Below are 18604 nucleotides of genomic sequence, written 5' to 3'. Positions count from 1 at the left end.
TATAACTGCACTTTGAAGGACAGCTGCTTTAGAGAATCATCTTAGAAAATTGCCACAGACACTAACTGTGTTCCCTGCCAGGACAGCCTTCCCTTCGGGAAAAGCTCTTTCTCCTGCTCCGAGCAAGTGGCACCAACAGAGGTCCTCCTCCTCCTCCTGTGGAGGCTGCGTCTATCAACCATGGATGCCAGGCCATGTTTCCACATGCAGTGCACAGTGCTGAGATTCCTCGGTTTGGAACAAGAAAATTTCCCTTACACGCACTGCCTGGGAGTGGGAGAACAACTCTTATGGGGTTCTGAGACTCTGCTGGAACAACACCCCCACATGGAGCAGAAACAAGTGTGGACTACGATAGAGAAGCCTGGCTCTCTCAGAGAAAAGTGGGGATGCAGAAGGATTGATAGCATGCCAGTTTTGTTCCACCCACCTGAAGCCTGACCACCCTTGCCCTTTCTACCACTCTGTGTTCATTTTGCTGAATTTATTTTATTTTTCTTACGTTTTCACAGTCTGTAGATTTGTCAGATCAAGCCTCTGTTTCTAGCACACTTTTACCCATCATAACTTGTAACACAAGGCGGGGGACTGACAACTGGTGGTCAACTTATCACACTCAGCTGAACTGAGTAAGCGTGGTGCTGGGTGTGGGAGGCCCACCTCAGGGTTGATGCCAGAGGCACAAGAGGCAGAACTGGAGAAGAAGAAGAAAGGCTGTTGGGAGCAGATAGAAGCTGTAAGGAGCTGTTGGTTCTGTTGGAGGAGCTCGTCATGCTGACTTTCCTGATGAACTTGGCTGTTCTCATTCTTTGAAGGGCTCGGGACCTTGTTGTCACTGAGGATAGCTTCAGTTCACTTTGCAGGAGCTCTGGTCCTCACTCTAAGCATCACTTCCTGGCTTTAGAAGGGAAGATGGCGCACTGCTCAGTCTCCTGGAGAAGCTTGCTGCGTTAGCTCTCCTGATGGGAACTCAGCTGTCTTTATCACTGGAGAAGCTCGGGACCTCACTGTTGCTGAGGATGGCTGTGGTACTCTTTAGGGGAGCTTTGGTTCTTATTTTGAGCATCGCTTCCTGCCTCCAGTACAGATCCCTCAGCCTGCTGGCACAGATGCTTCATCCTGCTGGCACTGACTTCCTGGATTCCATCCCTGACCTTTGGGCCTTCCCAGTGTAGATCTGCGAAATAGGCCTGCATGAGACATTGTCATGGCCTCTGCACCTCCAGTTGGATACATGGGAGGCATTCGCATGGGCTCTGGGTCTTTAGCTGGACTCATGCAGGATATTCTCATGGGATCCAGGTTCTTAGCTGGATTCTCTGGTCTTTAGTGTGTGGACAGATTTCCTGCACTCTTTTGCATATCATTCTTGGGGTGACTGTTATAAATAATCTTATAAAATATGTGTCCTGTATTTTATTATTCCCCTTGCAATATCCCCCAGCCATGACACACATCTCAGCAGATTGCATCTCAGGTTATAATGAATTGGTGTTTTCTCAACTTTTTTGAAAAAAAATTTTTTTTGTACCTGGAATCGAACTCAGGACCTCGTGCTTTAAAAATATTATTGATTGGGGCTGGGGATTTAGCTCAACAACAAAGTGCCTGTCTGGCAATTGCAAGGTCATGAGTTCGATTCCTGGTTATCCGAAGAAAAAATGAAAAACAAACAAACAAACAAAAATATTATTGATCATAGTTTTATTCAAACCATTCATAGAGACTAAGGTTTCATTCACTTCAAACTCAGTTTTGAATTCTCAAATTAAAGACAAAACCAAACAGTATTGGTAATAATGATCAACTCATCAAAACCCAGAAAAGGGGATTAGACATTATTTTCCTTGTCTTTTAATTTGACTTGATGTTGCTCTTTTTTTGTCCTCAACTTACTGAGCAACTTGTGTCACAGAAACTCTAACTAGTTTTGTTTTCTCTGGATATCCTTTTCTTGCTACACAATTAAATACACTTTAATTAATTTACAAATTACAATAAATGACTTTTCTTATTTTGCTAACACATGAATGACTTGGAAACTTACTTTACTTGAAGCTCTATTTTGATTTCTCTAGTTCTGTTTTATTTTGTTTTTTGGCATCAGGAATCGAACTCATGACCTCAGGCTTGCCAGGCAAGTGCTTATGTTGCTCAGCTATTTCCCCAGCCCATCTATTTTGATTTCTGTGAATAAAGTATCCTTTAACCAGATTTAGGTTTTAGACAGTTTTCCTTACTATTCGGGGATACTGTACATTGTGAATAGCGTGGTGCTTATTCAGTATGGTATTGCTAACGTGTGTCTTATTCTTTGAACACTCCAGTGGCCTAAGACAGTGTGAACACCACAGTCCTCTTGGATGCTCCAGACTCACTCTCAGCTCCTGGTCTTGCCGTGTGACCTGTCCCTCTCACTGAGTCCCATCACAGTGCCATCTGTCAGAAGGTGACACAGCCCAGGGAGCTGTAGAGAGAGGTAGAACAAAAGGGCTGCCGGATTAAAACTTTCAGCCTCCAAAGCTGCAAGTCCAGCAAACCTCTTTAAACATCACCTGCCTGGCCTCCAGTATTTCATTACAGTTGAGGAAATGGAGTGAAACATTTTCTTTCCCTTTTCCCATAGAATCGAGTGACGTTCTTACAAATTACCCTTGTGTGTCCCTTTATCACCAGGGGTACATGCCCTTCCCAGCCTACCTTCTCAGTGGAGCCCAGCAATCCTCCAAAAGCCTTAGCTCTGTGCAAGGAGTTCCAGTCCATTCATCCAACCACTGTGAGCCACGTTCCCGGCTTCTGCTCACCGTCTGGCTGGTAACCCAGGGTGCCCACAGCTCTGCCAACTGCGGGCTGTGCTCACTGCAGCTCCATTCACTCTGCATTTGGGCCTCTGAGGTTTTCTCTTGCTTTCTTTCAAATCTTACTAGATATCTCAGGAAAGATTATAGTTCTTTATCCAGCATTTTGAAAACAGTTTGTAGTACAAGGTGGTTTTTTGAAACAACTAAACCTTCATAGTTACCTTTCCCTTTTCTTTTTTCTTTCCTTCATTTTCTCTAACTCAACTTCTAATTTAAACCTTCTAGCTTTAGCTTTAGTCACTATAAGTTACACTTACCTTCTGAATTTTTTTTTTATTGAGGCAGGGTCTAGCTATGGAGATCAGGCTTGCCCTGAACTCATTATGTATGCAGTCCTCCTGTCTCAGCCTCCTGAGTGCTGTGACTACAGTGGTGTACCACCCTGGCCAGCCATCTTTCTAGATTTTAAACACTGTAGCCTCAGAATCTTACACAATGCTAGCTTTCAAGCAGGAGTGAGACTGTTTGGTTCTTGGTTGTCTGTCCATTTGCACACCTCGGTCACTTCTGAGCTTCAGTTGTCCTCTTCAACCTGATTCTTCAGACTCAGGGCCATTCTGCTAAGGTTGGGGTGTAGGGATCTGCACAGTCACCTAGATTCTCATCAGACCAGTCATTTTGTTACTGAGAGATTTTACCTCTTGTAGGGGCTGTGCCTAGGAAGTAGGCCACAGGTCTCCTCTGCAATCAGACCCTTAGGTCCTTCCCTGTGCTCATTATTTACTTTCTCCTCCTAATCCCAGGGGTTTCTAGTTTCGGGGAAATCATACTCCTTTCATGATTCTGGCCTACGAACTCTGTCCATACCCTAATCTTCTCCCAGCTTTAGGGATTAGGTCTTTAGAAACAAAAGCTAGGAAGATTACCCAGGAATCCCTGATTTTCTCTGCACCACGATCTTCTTCTTTCCTCGCTCCTGCTCCTCCAAGCTGGCAGTGAGAACTGGATTGACTGACATCTTGAATGAGGACAAGGTAAGAAAGAGGTAGAACAGGGGCTGGGGATTTAGCTCAGAGGCAAAGCGTCTGCCTGGCAAGCGCAAGGTCGTGAGTTCGGTTCCCGGTACCGGAGAAAGACAAACACAAAAACAAACAAACAAAAAAAAGGTAGAGCAACATTTTAAAAGTAGATTAAAGTGAAATGATAGGAAAACACTCAAGGGTAAAGGGCAACTGGGATATGGGAAAAGAGAAGGGAAAGAAGGAGAAATTGTGTATGTATGTATATACAGGATAGTTAACATGGTTGTTCTACTGTCTTCTATTTCTTTGCTGAAAGAAACTGTCAGTGAGTCCTTGGTTGATCAGTATTGCATGTCTATATCTGTTTTCATGAGAAGCCACTTTGAAGATATCAATATGTAATACAACAAGCATTGTTAATTCCCTACCGCTTTGTTTGTAACTCCGTATTGTCTGTACTGTTCTTTTGCTGTTCTGTAAAATGTTGTCTGTCTGTTAATGCTTTCCTCCTTTTATTTTTAAAATAAAAAAATAAAAAAAAGTAGATTAAAAATATGTTTCTGCTGCATGTGTGAAAGATAAGTGTAATATTTCTGAAAAAAACGTAGTAACTGAGATAGAGTAGTGGCAATCAAGGAGGGAAAAAAAGAGTTGAGAAAGCTTTTGTGAGTAAAGCAATTGTACTACTAACAGATGATCTGTTGGTTAAGGGTCAGGTGGGGTCCATATCATATCTGACTTCCAGGTTCCGGCTGGGCCAGTTCTGGGACCCTATTTATTGAGCTGTGGAATTTCACAGAAACAAACAATTATGAGAACCTTTTTATTTCCATTTTCCAACTTGACCATAGAATCCTATCTGTGAGTGAATAGCATCTGTAAGAATTAAAGATGTAAAAAATCTAATCCTTATTACTACTCTATCATATCTCTGGTCCTCTTCAAAGCAGCTTGACTTCTGGGTATTTCCTCGGCTTTTCACATAGCTGTCAGTCTTTTAAACATGACCAAGCTTCTTCCATACCTTTCTCTATGGGGGAGTTGTTCAGCTATTGAAACTGCAAAGAATGACAGAGTAGAATGCTGGAATGCTCCTGTCTTTGGTAGACTATTTGATCACAAATTTTGAATCATTTCTATCATCAGACTCCTGACTTTTAAACCACAGAAACTGATTCTAGATAATTTAGGGAAAGAATATAGCTCAAAATTTAAGGGAAAGTTAAATATCAGGCCTCAGAACCCAGGACTGTTCAGAGAAAGAGTAGCAGGAACTAAAGGTGAATTTTGTTATGAGCCCTTCAGGGTGTTGAGGAAGGAGCATCTTCACCCATTTTCTGTGGATTAGCAGTCTTGAGTGAATGGGCTTAATTGATTTAACCTGTGTATATACCATTCCTGTCCCCAAAGGTGAATGGATGGCACCACCATAAAAAAAGACCAAGGAACTTAGGGAAAATTATAGTCTTCTAGGGTAAAAATTACTTGGATAACTTTATAACTCTTCTTCCTCTTCCTCCCCTTCCCCTTCCACTCCTCCTCCTCCTTCTTTTACTTTTCTTTTCTTTCTTTTTTTTTTTTTTGAAGGTGGATCTCTCTCTATGCAATTCAGGCTGGACTGAAACTCACTGTATAGCCCAGGCTGGCCTCAAACTTGCTGTGATCCTTCTGCCTCAACCCCCTGAGTGCTGGGATTATAGAACAATGCCACCACACCTGGCTTGGTGGCTTTATTTTTTTTCTAGCCAGTGAAGACGCAACCTTTGAGGAATCACTGGATAACAGTGGCATGGTCACCCTCCCCTCATTATGTAATCAGTTTTGATGTTCCTACCATCCTACACATGGTAGACAGCAAATTTATAGCCGTACAACTTTTCTGCAAAAATTAACTCCCATGTCACTTACTCCCTAACTTAATAACAAATCAGTTGTCTGGAGGGAAAAATAAGGCCACCGTACATTATTGAGCCTTTGGCTAATGAGCATCATAAATCTACTCACTGTGGCGCTCAGGTGAGGTCACAGGTCATATGAGCCAATGAACCAGCAGCCATTTGAGGGGTACATATAGATTATTGAAGATAGGAGAAGGGTCAGCACAGGAACCGCTGCCATTGCCAGCATCTCCACAGCTGTCAGCTTATGAAATCACTCTGCCCTCGCAGGACATTACCTGTGGAAATACCGTTCTGCTGGCCTCAGCCCTGAAACAAGACTCGGGTTCCCTTAACGCCCGTGATCTCTAATACACTTGTTCTGACTATTACAGAATTTTTTACTTTACTTGCCATTTGGGTGCACATTCACTGTTATTTAGGTAATCCTTTATGCTTATGAGACCTCCAAAGAGATTAGTAGTCCTTGTCTTTAGATGTGGTAAGAATTCACAAAATCTAGAGCTCTTTAAATTGTTTCTTCCACTTAATGCTAATAAGAATACACTGAGCTGCAGGGCCGTTCTATTTCAATTCTTTATATTCTTAAATATGGCCTTAGAGGCATTGCTAGGTGCTCTTTCAGGCTACCTCGGACCACAGTGCTGATAATGAAATCGGGGGGGGGGGAGGGGCTGGGCTTGGTGATTACAAACGCTGTGGGAGCCAAGGCAATGCTGAGGAGACAATGGCCGCCATTTTGCTCTATGTAAAATGACACAAGGAACTACAAAAGCCTCCAAAAAGTCAGAAGAAGCTTTGTGAAAGTTACTTTTCATAATTCAAAGCATCAGCATGAGGAAGGCCTTATTAGGGCCACAGTTTCCTAGACAGAATGAAGCAGAAATTTGTGTAATTAACAGGCCATGTATGGATGAGTGGATTGTGAGGATCGTTCAACTCAGTTAGCTCTCGATGGCTCATCGTATGTGTGTGTGTGATTCCATCAGCCATCTGGTACAAATGAACTCGGCTTCTCATACGTGGCAGGAGGTGTCCTGATAAGGGCACTGTTTCTCAGCACCTTGCCCTTGCGCAGGACTCTTTTCCAATGAGATGTGATAGGACGTGATCTGTGTCCCCTTCAGGCTGGTGCCGGTAAGATGGAAGGAAGCAGAGCTTCTCTTCTGCCTTCCCTTCTTTCCCCACGATGGAGGAGCCAGGGACAGCTACATGAATTATATGAGCAAACAACCAAAATGTATTGTGTCAGGCCACAGGCATTGCTGGGTTTGACATTAGCGCTAATGACACTCTGATTTTTACAGTATCTTGAGAATACTTGAGTGATCCCCTCCCTTAACCTGTGTCTTTACATTTGTCCATTTGTCCGCCCATCCGCACACTCAGCAAGTATTACTGTGAGTGTCCATTGCACGCTGGACACTTCACTGAGCAGCAGTCATGAAAGGATGGGCAGGGTCCCCGGTTGCCCATTGGGCTGGGGTAGGTGTGTCAGGGGTGGGGAGAGAGAGGGGGGTGAGAGAACGCATGATGCACCTGTGAAACATGACAGGAGACGTAGCGGGACATCAGCCCATCCTGGCAACCAGCACGGCTTCCGTAACGGGACTCCATGTGAGATCAGAAATGTGGGTGGGGACAAGCAGACCAAGGCTGAGCCCTGAGGGTGGGGAGAGGGAGTGGAGGGCACTCGCAGCCCAGGGAGCACTTCCTGTCAGAGCCCTTGGGTCAGGTAAGTGCAGGCAGAGTGAGCCAGAGCAAGAGGACGACTGCATGGTATTTCACTGGCAGGATTCCGTAGCAGACAAGCTGGGGAAGGCACCAGTGTTTGCAGAGGTGTCCGGCACGATGGCACTTTCAGGGCACACCCAAGACAGGTGCCTTCTGAAGGGAAGCTCACACGGAGCCAGAGTGGTGATCAGCTGCATCTCCCCTTTGTGCCATGCCCAGCCCGGGTGGGACCACCCAGCAGGCGAGGAGCAGCGTCCGTCCCTAGTGAGGGCACTGCCGTGCCTCTCCTTCCTCTGCAGCCTTTCTTTTAAGAGTGTTAACCCATTCTTTCCAGATAAATGCACTTGCAAATCAGAAGCCCAAAGTGGTCACAACGATCTCCTTGCCTTCTCCTTCTCCTTCCCCTTCTCTTCCTCTTCTTCTAAAAGACAGTCACTGTATTTCCTGTGGAAAAATTGCTACAGGCATGGTATACACTGACTTACTGTGTTGTACGTTCATTGGAGATCACAGAATAAAGACCAGCTGCCTCTGTTTCACCTTGTAGCTGGGAGCCATGGTAGAAATAGTCATCGTATCGCAAAGACCCCTCCTGGCACCTTCCCTGGGCAATGCACACATCTGGCTGGGCACTGCTTCCTGCTGTGTAGAACAGGCAGAGGAGCCAGGGAAGCCAGGCCAGCTGGTAAATATCTGAGCTGAGTTACACTAGCGTTTGACACCCACAGAAGCACAGAACAGCTGTGCTTTTTGTCTTAGGAGAGAAGTACGATGACTTTGCTGAGGCCTGGATTAGGTTTAGTTAAAATGAAGAGCAACCAGTTGAATACCCATCATCCTCAGGAGAGTCACTCACCAGCAGGTCTCTGCCCGCTGCTTCCCTGTGTGCAGTGAGGAAAATATCAGTGCAACTGCTCCTTGTGGTCACATTCATGTTCTGCCCCAGCTCCATAGCAGATGCTTAGACAGCACCGTGTGTGTGTGTGTGTGTGTGTGTGTGTGTGTGTGTGTGTGTGTTTGTGGGCATTGAATCTGGGGCCTTATTGTTGAGCTCTATCCCCAGCCTTTCTCCCCCTTTTTTTGAGACAGGGTCTCAATAAGTAGCTGGGCTGGAAATTAGGATTCTACTGCTCCAGTCTTGCAGAGTACTGGGATTGGGGGTGTCTGCCACCTTGCCTGGTAACAGTATTGTTTTATAAGCCAGGTCAGAAGTAGTCTGGAGCTTGTCGATGGTGCGATGCATGGCTCTATTTTCAGCCAGCATGACTGTTTGTATGGGATAAAAAATATCGCTTGGGTTTTATTAGTAGTATTTTGTAGATGAAGAGATGGTTAAATGGCTCCCCCAAGGTCAGACCTCTAGTGGGTGAGGGAGCCCTGGAAGGTTCTGAGCCCTTGCTCTCTCGGTCAGCCCTGCCATTCCTCTAGGGCCTGTGATGTGTCATGTCCTGGTTATCGCTCCCCACCCCAATTCTCCTCACCTCACCAGGAGCTACAGGAGCCGTGGGACAGGCACTGGTCCTGCCTGCTCTGCAGCCCACCTTTCCCCCAGTCCCTATGCCCCCCAACCTGGGCTCTGCGACAACAATTTCTTCTGCAGTAGGCTGCTCTGGTTCTCTCTTGCTGGGACATGGTGACCCAGCTTGTGCCTGGGCCTCTTGTCTCGTCTATCTGTGGTGGATTGGTTTGGGTTCAGTTTTGGGGCCCCCACCCTGGTCAAAGCACCGGGCTTTCCCCAGAGTTCAAGGGGAGGCTCCCAGTCTGACTGCAACCCAGGTCTCTGCCCAATCTGGCTTCCTACTCACCCCCCTCCCTTTGCTGATGGCCAGAGAGGGAGAAGGAACCAGCTGGTAAAGACAGAAGGACAATGAGCTTCCAGTAAATGGCTTTAACCTTTTAGATTTCTAGGCTTATAAAAAAAGAACAACATTATCCAAATTGTCACTTTGTTTTGAGGATTAAAGAGGTGATAATTTTACATGGATCTAACACATAGCAGACATTCAGTAAATATTATTGTGAGAATCTCCTCAACTAGTTCACAGTTTTTTAAAGCACTGAGAACGGAATCTAGCACATGATCTGCTTTACACTAAAGTGAGCCATCCATGAAAATTTTGGTGCTAAAAGAGACCTCTGAGGTCATCAAAATTGACTTTTGTTTTCTTGTAGTGGGAAACATTCCTTATTTAAATCTGGCCACACCGTTTGTTTTTTAATTTGTGTTTTCAAAACATATTTTTACTTTTCATTCACTTGCCTCTGGCAGTGCCAAGGATGGAACCCAGGGCCGTGTGCCTGCCAGGCAAGTACTATAGCACTGAGCCACATCCCCAACCCCTTGCTTTTTCTTTTTAGTTGCCACATAGTTGCACGTATTTAAGGGGTGTAGTGTGACATTTCGGTCCTTGTATATGACATAGAGTGATCAGATAAGGGTAAGTGGCATATCAATCATCCTAATCATTTCTTTGTGTCCATAACATTCAAAATGCTCTCTACTCATTATTTTGAAATTTCCTGTTGAGTGTTGTCAGTCACAGTTATCTCACTGTCCATGAGAACAGGCACATCCGAGTCAGCCCCTGCTTACTGACTATCCTCTGTGGCCCTCTCCTCACGTATCCTCCCCTGCTCCGGGAATCAATGTTCTCTGCTTTAACTCCACAAGATCCACTGTCCATCCTCCACGTACAGGTGGGGATGGGCGGTAGCCCTTGCTGAGCCTGGCTTATTTTGCTTCACATAGTGCCCAGGCTCTTGTCCTGAATGAAGATTTGGACAAGAAATGAAGTAAAGAGGTTTACACTCATTAACTGTATTAAAGGTAAAAAAAAGAATGGAAAAGAAATATGCTCTACAGAGTGTGTGTGGACTAGTTAAAGAAGGGAAAGGAACACACTCTGTAAAGCATAGAGCGGGCCACTGAGAAAGAAAGAAGAAGCCACGAGGCCAATGGCTGTCTTTTGTATCCTCCGTTCTGATGTCAGATGTAAGCCATTCTATCAAAAACCTGCTTGACCTTGTGCCCCAAGAACTGATGATAGCATTTTCTGATTGGTCCCAGGTGTGGAGTGTGGAAGATGTTCTGCATATGTGTCCTGGGTCTCAGTGGTTGACAAGTCATGCTCACTTGCTCAGCTGCTTTGCTATGCCCTCATATCCTGCATCAGAAGTACTGACAGATTCAGTGGCTAGCAAGGGCCCTTTTCTGGGTACTGTGTGATTGTTGACCTCACTAGTGGGGTCCAAGGGAGATTTTTGCAGGTGAGGCTCCCAGGTTAAAGGATGAACATGTGTGAGGCATCAGCAACAGCAGCAAGCAAGAGGGAGCAGAACAGAGCACAAGAAAAGCCTGAATCTTCATTGTTTAACTCTTATATATATCATTATGACGTATTTACATTCTTCTGTGGTGGGATACCAGTGCATGCATGGTTGTCTAAAGCTAAGTCATGATTGCATAAGCACATCCCACCCTGTGCCTGCACTAAACAGTAGCTTCATGTTCTCAGGTATCTTCAGGTGCCCTGAGCTTTGACACAGCCTGAGAAGTTCCTCACAGTGGTGCCTTCTAAGTTGTGTTCTGCTGTGGTGGAAAGCACAGGGCAGCTCTCTGGGCTGTTTTGGAACGGCAGTAACCCCCTTCTTGAGGTTTCACAGCCTCACTCAGTCACCCTGCAAAAGCCACACCTCCTAACACCCTGATACTGGTGATTAGATTCTGATCTACCAGGGGGGTGGGCACAGCTGTCAGACTACAGCCAACAGTCAGAGTCATAAAGGACCCACACAGGCTCCATTCCCATTCTGAGGAGGCTTCTTTTCCCTGAGCTTTGACTTCACATAAAAACATTCTGATGTTGTAGGAAAACTTCTGCAATGCAAAACAACATTATCAATCAAAGCATGTTGAAAATAAAAGCCCAAGTTATTGAAATCTAAATGAGGACAAAATACATTATCTTTAGTACCATTAAGAAGAACTTGTTGGATGCTGAATAGTTCTTGAATAAATTCAAAACTCCAGTATCACAAATGATAAGTAAGGAAATACTCCTTTAGTTCTGCCAGTGTATTTAAATTTAATTAGTTTTATTTTATTTTGACTGTGTTAAAAGCACTTACCTTTAAATCTAGCTTTTCAACAAATATCAAAGTGTACAATACAATGTAGTTTTGTTAATTATTCCTAATCAAATTCAAAATAAAAAATTACTTCACTGCAAATTCCTTGACCAAAGCTCACAAGCAAATTGACAAAGTTAAGCAGTAGCAAAGTAAATTTCTCTCCCTAATAAATCCTCCCTGTTCTCTTCCTCCAGTTCCTCCCTATATGGGAGGACCTATCTCAGAAGAAAAAAGTTCTGTCCTGATAAAGACAATCCAAAGTCACCCTGGACTCTTCATGAAATGACTGTTCTATCAATTAGCTCTCATTGCTGGTATTAAATATCCAGCACACACCATTGAAAGGGTGGAAGGTTACTTTGACTCATGATTTCAGAGGGTTCAGTCCATAGTTATCTGGTTCCAAGGCAAAAGTGGCCAGGAAGAAAAGCCTGGAGGAGCAGAGCTCTGCATCTTATGGTAGCATGAAGCTCTGCATCCTATGGTAGCCAGGAAGCAGTGGAGAGAAAGGAGCTGGGGACCAGAGCACACCTTCCCAGATCACGTCCCCAGAGACCCACCTCTTCCAACTGGGACCCACCTCCAAACAGCACATTCAGTATGACCTCATCAGTGTGTCAGTCTACCAAGAAACCTGACACTCCATGGTCCAATCAACTTCCCAAAACCCCAGCTTGGAACACATGAGACTTTTGGGAGACATTACCATAACCATAACACACTGGATTTATTTTCAGAATGGAATACACCCCCACAACCCTCCTCTAAAGATATACTAGTAGAGTGGTTCCCAAAAACATACTTTATGGCAAAACCCAAACCCACATCAGAAGCAGTCCTCCCCTTGCCTTCTTCCCTCACCATCTGCATTGCTTTCCTAGAGCTGCTGCAGCAAAGTGCCCAGAAGCACTTGAAGGAAATTTCTTGTCTCATCAGCCTCTGTCTACAAATGGGAAACCAAGGTGTTGTCAGAGGTGCACCCATTCTGAACCCTGTGGCAAAGGACCATTCCTGCTTCTTCCTGGCTCCAGGGTTGGCCAAAAGTCCTTGCATTTGCTGATGTGCAGTTGCATCACTCGCTCAATCCCTTGTCGTCACATAGCCATCTTCTCCCAAGGGCCTCCTTTACCTTTTCTTAGAATTGCATCACTCATACTGAGTAGAGGCCCATGCCACTGCAGCATGAACTCATTTGAATCTAACTAATTACATTTGCAAAGATGCTATTTCCAATATTCTGAAGTGTAATAACTGAGGTTTCAACAAACCCGTTTTTGAGGGAGGAAGCAAAATTTAACCCATAAAGCATTTCTAATTGCAAAAACCTCTTGTCTATTTATGCACAGACGAAGTGGATGAGCCCCTGTGGCTTACGCCCCTCTTTCCAAAAGCTGTCCAAGCCAGGACTCAGTCTTGACCTGGCTGCGAGGGCCTCTATTCTGGGTAAGAGTTGCAGTGTTTACTTCTGCTGAATGAACCTTAGGCTCCCACTTGGTTCCTCACCAGATAGAGTCCCTGCTGCCTAGAGTCCTATACCTCACCCCCACATCACAATTCACTGCTGTGTTGCCTTGCATCCTGTTGTGTGGCTGTCTCTGCCAAGAGAAAGGAATCCCATTGTCTACCTCGATTTGGGAACTTTCAGTACCTCACTCAGATTGACGACAGCATCTCATTGAGCAAGCTGGCCTAAATGATCTGCTGATGGACCCCATCTCAAAACTAAAATTAAATCAAGGCTTTCAAGCAGGATGTTCTATCGGCAGTGGAAGCTCTCATTCAGAAGGGCATCTCCTGAGGCAGGAGTCAGATCAGATGGTAGATTTACTGTTCTTTCCAGAGCTTGTCAGCCAGCCAAAGACTAGAAAGGAAACATCAGACATAAATGAATGTTGTGCTCATCAACTTCCTCAGACTATAACAAGTGCCTAGGACAGTGATAGTGAACCTAAGGTACTCTGTGTCTGCACATGAGCCAAGTTACCTGTCTTGGTTACTTTTCTCTCGTTGCTGAGACAAAATACCTGACGCCTAAAATTAAGGAAAGAAAGGTTTATTTAGCTTACAGTTTGTGGAGGTTTCAGTCCATACTTGGCTGGTTCTGAGGCAGAAGGTAGCAAAGCAACAAGAGCAAAGCGGGGAATGGCAGCTGAACAGCAAAGCAGCCAGAGCAAACAGGAGGAATCCGGGCAAGCAGCTTCTTTCCCTCCCTTACTTTGTAAACAGGCTACCCCCACCTACGGGGAGAGTAGCTCTCACATAATCTCCATGCTCTCCTCTTCCACAGGCTCAGGATGCATACAAAGTAAGCACCCTGGCTTCCTGCTGAGTCCCTTAGCCAAACCTCTAGACTCCCCAAGTTGACACAATGTATCAACCATAACATTACCCCAGCAGCTGAACATGGGAGAACAGTGTGTGTTGTCATATGAGCCATACCTGCAATCCCAGCACTCGGAAGCCTGGGCCAGAAGAACCACCAAGAGTTCAAAGCCAGCCTGGGCTATATAGTGAGACACTGTCTAAAACAAGCAAGCAAGCAAACAGACAAACAAACAAACAAAACTTTTTTAAAAAACTAAAACCTCAGTATTCAGGTTTAAACGCTTAACAGTTTACCTGAGCATCACTAGAGCAGTACATTTGTTTATGTACTAACTATCCTGAGCATTGCTTGGGCCAGTGTCGTTTCAACCAGTCAATTGTTACATTGAATAAATTTGATAAAGCTGTCATTTCCATATTTCCTATTACATTATCTTATAAAAGTTAATGAAAAAATAATGTACAATTTTTGGTCATGTTGTATTTTTAAATAATTGGACTGGTAAGTGGTTAATTGCAGTGTTGGCATTTTACAATAAAGAAATGAGTTTTGGGTTGCAGTTTGGGCACTGATCTCTAAAAAATTTGCTATCAATGATTTAGGATAATCAACTGACAAGGAGAAAAGGCCTGCCCTGGCTCACAGTGTGGAGGGTCCAGTCCATGGCTGGTTAGCTCCTGTGCTTCAGAACAGGGTGTGCTGCAGGGCAAAATCTCTCCCCTTGCATCCAAGAAGCAGAAGAGAAAAAGAGTGAGGAGGGCCAAGGTCGCACTGCCCCCTCAAACCACCTGAAGCACACCCGAGCCACCGTAAGACCATGCACAGTCCCTGCTGCTGAATGGTTCCACCACCTCCCGTGGCACTAGATTTGGAGACCAAGTTATTCTGTAAAGATAGAAGTGTGCTTGTGAAGTTGGGCATGATGTGAGGATGCTTCAGAAACAAAAAATATTTCTCATTGCTGCCAGTAACCCATTGAAAATGGGCAACAAGGTAAGGAGCTTAAAATGTGCTTCTACTTCTTAAAGACATGGCTGATATACAGTCTGAAACTAGGCCCAAAGAGATAGCAGAGAAGCTAAGGGAGATGTGCTAGCAGGCTATTGTGCCAAACTTGCAGTTGCAAGTGGGGTTACGATCTTAACCAAACCACACAAGAAAAATCTCTGGAGTGATGCAGAGAGACCATTGTAAAACAGTAAGGGTTAGCTGCTGATTTGGAAGCAGAAGAGTGGGAAATGTTTCATTCTACCCACTATTCCTGCCATCTGTGGCAATCTCCCACTAGCTGTCAGTAACATCAAGTGATTAACATGAGGTGACTTCAGAGAGGACATAATAAATTTCTCCATAACCCTACTCATCCTGATATAGACAAATGTTTTCTAGAATCAACACATATGGGGAGATTTTAAATAGATAGTTGAAGGCCATGTGACATCTGACAATAGTATAACCCTGAGAAACTGAGCATGAGACAGCACCTGGAATAAAGACTTGTGGGTCCATTGCACACCTGCAGGTGCAGTGTTCCTCACTTCCATCCTCTGCACCATTTGAATGTGTTAGTTATCGTACATCATTTTCAGAAGGGACAGAAGCTGCAGTGTTTCTTTACCAAGAAGTCACGATGCTCATACTCACTAAAGAACTGCTAGATGTTGTATTTACAATCTAGAGAAATCAACATTATATTAAGTAACCAATTTACAGGGACTATTATAAAAGCATTTAGTTAGATATTACTCCATACTCGGAAATTGCACATGGTGCTCCTTTCATCACCCACAGTCTTCTGAAAAAGCTGAAAGAACAAGTGTCATTTGTAAATTAAAATCGGTGAACCTTTCAGAAATCAATGGACTCTCATGGTGCTTCCCATGGCCCATAACGCCATATGATTTCTTTCCATGGGGACACACTGGTGATCCTCTGAGAACTGGTAATGGAACGCTCACACATTTAGGAATTTCATCTCTAATATGAGGCTCCAGCCTGATTCACACAGATGTAGCAAAATATCACAAACTACTCTTGTCCTATACTAACAGGTTAAGGCCACCTTCCTGTGACTTCTGTTGAAATCACCTCTTTGTGACTGTCTTGGTTACTTTTCTCTCATTGCTGAGACAAAAATACCTGACACCCAGAATTAAGGAAGGAAAGGTTTATTTAGCTCACAGTCTGTGAAGGTTTCAGTCCATACTTGGCTGGCTCCAAGGCAGAGTGGCACATGGCAGAGGGCAACAGTTCATGGTGGTGGAAGACAGCAAGAGCAACAAGAGCAAAAGGGAGGAGCAGCAGAGGGAAGAGCAAGCCTCTGTCCCTCCTTTATATTGGTATGCAAACTACCCACCCCAGGGCTGTATAGCACTCACATCCATGAATCAATCATAAACTCTAAAAGCCCACCACATGACTGAATGTGGTTTTGGGGGGACACCCAGGCACAAATCATAACAGTGACCTTCAACCAGTAGATATATTTTTTCTATTGGATGAGACACCAAGGAGAAATTGCTCTTGAACCTTATTGACTATAACCTTGTCAAGTATTGTCAACAACACGTACAACAGGGAAATGACAGGGAGTTAATTCTTGGGTTATCATTCAGAGCTGAATTAGCCACCAGAATGCCACTCATCTGAAGGTTACTCCAACAGGAATCTCAGAATGAGGCCTCAAGAGATCCTCATGAAGAAGCTGGGCTTCAGAGGCAGATGCCTATGCCAAGACTGCCAGAACAAGCTGGTGACCTTAGAAAGGATGAAGAGCCACTATGAGATGTTGAACCAGAATCTCTGAAAGATACCTTTTGTTTTTCACTGTTTTCTTATAATCTTATGTTATCATTCACACATAACAACCCCTATTCTGATTTCTTTTTTTCGTAATAAATTTTAGATCAGACTGTGCCACCTTTAATGTTTTTATTAGGGTATCCCAAAGAGTAGTCATCACTGTTAATGCTGTTGATTGCTGCTCATCCCATCCATCCTTGGGTCCCCATGATAAAACCTGAGGGTAAAGTTCTGTTTGATCAAATGGGCTCACAGAGAGTTATACTGATACGTTTCCACTTGCACCTAAATGTCCTGAAATAAATCACTCTTGACTTTGCCACATCCTTCTCTTCCAGAAAAAGGACTCTCTCTGATAAGAACCTATGTTTTAAAATTCTAATATAGCCATCTTTATTGTGCAGGGGACCCAATACTTGACATCTATGAGACTAACAGAGACCCAAACATGTAATTCAAATATTGCAAGTCCTTGCTTCTTACCTTATGCCATAAATGTCTTGCTTTTATTGTTTTCCTGGATCTCCATGTCACTCTAATGGGTACCACTTCCTTTGTACCCAGGATGCCTGGTATTTCTTGCTTTAGCATAGTACAGTGGTACCTTTGTTCATGAACTTAATTCATTCCATGATTCTGGTAGCAAACTGAATTGAATGAGATTGGATGAGAATTAAATCAAATTTTCCCATAAAGCCAACATTGAACCTAACCACTGAATTTGATTTGGTTCTCATCTAATTTGATTTGAGACCAGAATCACAGAAAGAATTAAGTTTGTGAACAGAGGTACCACTGTACTTCATATACTTTAAGAATAGTATTCTGATATTCATGTACACTGGGGACCTTAATTCTGTTAATTACCAATACAGAAAATTCTGATTCAGATGTGAGGTCTAAAACAATGCCAGCTTTGATTATTCATTATTCCACCTGGGAAAACTTCTGAGTCATTGTAGATCTTACTACTACAGTTAAAATTACCTAATTAATAGTTAACACAGTTTGTCAGTGTCTAGGCTATGCTTGATGATATTGTTATTGCTAATTTTAGCCAGGAAGCTATACATGATGTAATCAGTTGTTCACCCTTGTATGACATCACTGATTGTCTGGAACCATAATCTTTCCCATAGTCCAGTACCAAAGGACTGAGTGCTGATCCAAATAGGCAGCAACTTCTCATCCCTGATAAATTTGGGAGGTAGGATCTTGGGACACATGCAAAGACCAAGAGCTATCTGCACCTAGAAAACATCTCTGTGGAAAAGACATTCCCTAAGGAAGCCTTGATGCTACTGATAAAGCTACCTAACACAAGAAACTTACAAGCATGGACACAGAAAGCAAATTAAAATTAAAAAATGGAAAAAGACAAGATGCAGAAGGAAAATGCAGTGACAGGCCTCGAGCACAGAAGTAAAAAAAAAAAAAGATGAATCAAGTTATAGAGTAAATCAGAAATAGTTTTTCAGGTAAAAAAAAGAGATGATGACCACAATGAAGAACTTGCTCAGTGAATGTAGAGTAAACATAAATTAAAAAAAAAAAATAGAGAGCCTTAGGAAAATGATGGAAACCATGAATACCCAGCATAAGGTAGTAATGGAATCCATGAAACAGATCCAAACAGACATCCAGGAAATTAAAAATTTCATTAGAAGTTTGCAAAACTGAAAGAACAAAAGTGAAGACAGGGCATCAGACCTAGAAGACAGGAGTATAAGCAGCAATCCTGAAAAGAAAGATCTCTTAAAAATAGCAAGAGACCATAAAAAATCAATCCAACAGGTGCAGGATGATGCAAAGAAGAACAACATAAGATTGAAGTCTATCAAAAAGTAGGTGAAAATAACATAAAATTCAAGTAATGGCAGAAAAATCCCA

Source organism: Chinchilla lanigera, unplaced genomic scaffold (assembly GCF_000276665.1).
Source record: "Chinchilla lanigera isolate Chin_1 unplaced genomic scaffold, ChiLan1.0 scaffold00073, whole genome shotgun sequence".
Taxonomy (NCBI): Eukaryota; Metazoa; Chordata; class Mammalia; order Rodentia; family Chinchillidae; genus Chinchilla; species Chinchilla lanigera.
This window is presented reverse-complemented; position numbering follows the sequence as displayed.